Below are 2,981 nucleotides of genomic sequence, written 5' to 3' on the forward strand. Positions count from 1 at the left end.
CAAACCGAGCCACAATCGCTACTACATGCAGATAGTAGGAGAATTCAAAGATGGGATAGAAAAACAGGATAGAAAAGACGCGCCGTGTAATGACCCAGGCCGATCCCGGAGGCAGTGCAATACCGGGCCAACCGGTGGTGGAAGTGAAGCAACCTTCAAACACTCCGCCACATTTCCAAAAATAAGTCCAATATGTTAGGTTCAAATGGGACCCGCATCAGTCCCTTGAACGAGACCGTTTAGTTGCTCTGGGCGTACTGTCGCTGGTGGCACACTCTGAATGGGCAACGCCCATAGTCACAGTGCTTAAGACGGCGCAGTAAGGATCTGCGGCGATTTCAAGGCCACAGTAAATCCAGCGTGTGCAACTGAGCAATACCCTTTGCCAATCACTGAGGGTAATTTTGCCCGACTACACGATGGGGAATATTTAAGCACTCTCGATTTACGGGGTGCATACAGTCAAGTGGCGCTAAATGATGACGCTAAGAAAGTTTGCGTCATTAATACGCCAAAAGGGCTATTTTTCTACAACAGGTTTCTTTTCGGGATAGCCGCTGCGCCTGCTATATTCCAAAGAAAAATAATTGGATGAGGTTTTGGCTGGTCTTCCAGGAGCACAGGCTTATCTGGACGATGTGCTCCTTTCCGAAAGAGCGAGTGACAGCGGTGAGACGCTGAAAAACTTCTTAGAGCGCTTCCGAGAGCGTGGGGTAAAGCTAAGGTTGGATAAGTGCAAACTGCGCAGCCCAGCAGTAACTTATCTAGGGCATCACATCGATCGCGATGGGCTTCATCCGAATGAGAAAAACCCTGACGCTATCATGCAGGCACCCAGCCTATGTAATGCAAACGAGCTACGTTCGTTTTTGGGCATGGTTACTTTTTACGCGAGGTTTCTGCCGAACATGTCAACCACACTTGCTCCATTGCATCAACTGCTTGAATAGAATGCACGCTAGCTATGGAAACAGCCTCAAGAGCTCGCATTTGAACGCGCCAAGCAAAACCTTAAAACAGCCACGGTTCTCGTTCATTTCCACCCTTCGAAGGAACTTAAACTTGAATGTTACGCGCCTCCGTACGGTGTGGGAGCTGTCTTGTTTCACACGACTGGTAACGATCACAGGCCCATCGGGTTCCGCTCGCGAACAATAACTCAGGCGGAGCGCAAATATTCACAGCTCGAGCGAGAGGCACTGGCACTGGTATTAGGCGTCACGAAATTCCGTGACTGCCATCTAGGTCGGGAATTTACCTGCTGACTGATTATCAGCCATTGCTGAGCCTGCTGAGATCAGACAAGCAGACACCTCCAATGGCCGCCGCTCGGATACAACGTTGGGCGCACCACCTGGGAGCCTACCCGTACCGGCTGCAGTACGCACCAGAACGACAGATGCTGAACGCTGACGCCCTGAGCCGACTTCCGCAGCGATCTCCTCAAGCTGACGTCGACTGTGAGCCGCCTGAATATGTGCTGTCGCTGAACCAGCTGAATTATGGCGCCGTGACAACGCGTGAGCTGGAGGCATTAATGCCTTTCAACCCTCCTGGTTGAGGTCAAACAATACATACTACATGGGTGGCCCAAAAACGCAAACGGAATGACCCGGGCCGTACTGCCGTTTTTTGACCGTAAGCTCGAACTATTCATAGCACATGAACTGGTGTACTGGGGTAATAGGGTCATAATACCAACCGAAGCTAGGGAACGAGTGCTGCCTCTCCTACATGAAACACAGAAGAGTTCACCGGCAATGAAATCTGTCGCGCGTTATTTTTTCTGGGGGCCAGGTCTTGACAGAAATATTGAAGAGTTGTCCGCTCAGTGCAAGAACTGGGTGCAAAATCTGCCGATGGCAGCCACGGCCCCCTCCGTTAACTGGCCTGAAACAGCCGAAAGGTGGTTTCGTATTCACGTTGACTACGCGGGTCCGATCTGCGGATAAATGATACTCGTAGTAGTCGACGCGTCCCATGCGTCAGCACAGACTACCATTAACTATCTGCGTGTCATTTTCAGCAGGTTTGGAATACCCCGCGCGATCGTTTCTGACAACAGAACCCAGTTTACCAGTCAAAACTTCGCCTCGTTCTCGGCAAACAACAACATTGTGCGCCTTCGATGTGCTCCATACCATCCCCAGTCTAATTGTGCGGCAGAAAGGGCAGTGCGAACTGCAAAAGATGGCCTTCGAAAAATGAGGGAAGGAAACCTGTAAGAGAACCTAGTACCGTTGCTTTTTAACTACCGGAGGACTCCACGAAAATCGGGTAAATCCCCAGCAGAGCTGCTTTTGGGCTATCAAAAGCGCTCACGCGTGGACACATGCAAGCCTCCAGCACTTCCGGGACCAAAGGATAACAATTATGACTTGCTGCCACTACTTCTAAGTGAGGTGTATGCCCGCAATTACGGTGCGGGGGGTATCTGGACGCCTTGCCATGTGGAGACGACGTCTGGAGCGTGAATGGTGTCCGTGGAAACATCGGACGGAGTCGTCCAGCGGCACGTGTGCCAGGTCCGCCCGCGACCAGAAGCACCAAGGGGTAACCCGGCAGTAACTACAGCCACCACACATTGCAGTGCGCCAGACCAAGCAACACAACTACAGCATCCAGAAACAGTGAGCCCGGATGAAGGCATTTCTGCTCGGCGCACCCCAAATGGCACCGGTTCCCCAGATCTTCCGGCACCAGATATTCCTGTGGCCCCGTTGAATACAGGTGTCGCCCAATAAACTTAGACATGCAAGGATGGTCAAACGGGCTAGTTGGTAGCTCATATTTGGAAAGAAAACAGCGCACCTTTAGACACTGTGTCGTTATATCTGCCATTGTCCGTGTCTAAAGGTGCGCTGTTTTTTTTTCCAAACTCTGAGGCGCTCAACGAGAGAACACAAGCCAGTGCAACGTTTTCATTTCTGAGGAGGAAGGAATGTTGCAACTTCATGTGTTTTCGAAGCGCGCACCTTTCA

The 2,981-nt window shown here is 51.2% G+C and overlaps 1 pseudogene; it reads left to right on the top strand.

Annotated features, from left to right (window-relative positions):
• The first annotated feature begins 1,318 nt into the window (after nucleotides 1–1,318).
• On the top strand, nucleotides 1,319–2,744 carry LOC144133295 (uncharacterized; annotated as a pseudogene).
• The last annotated feature ends 237 nt before the right edge of the window (nucleotides 2,745–2,981 follow it).

This window comes from Amblyomma americanum, chromosome 1 (genome assembly GCF_052857255.1).
Source record: "Amblyomma americanum isolate KBUSLIRL-KWMA chromosome 1, ASM5285725v1, whole genome shotgun sequence".
NCBI classification, from domain to species: Eukaryota; Metazoa; Arthropoda; class Arachnida; order Ixodida; family Ixodidae; genus Amblyomma; species Amblyomma americanum.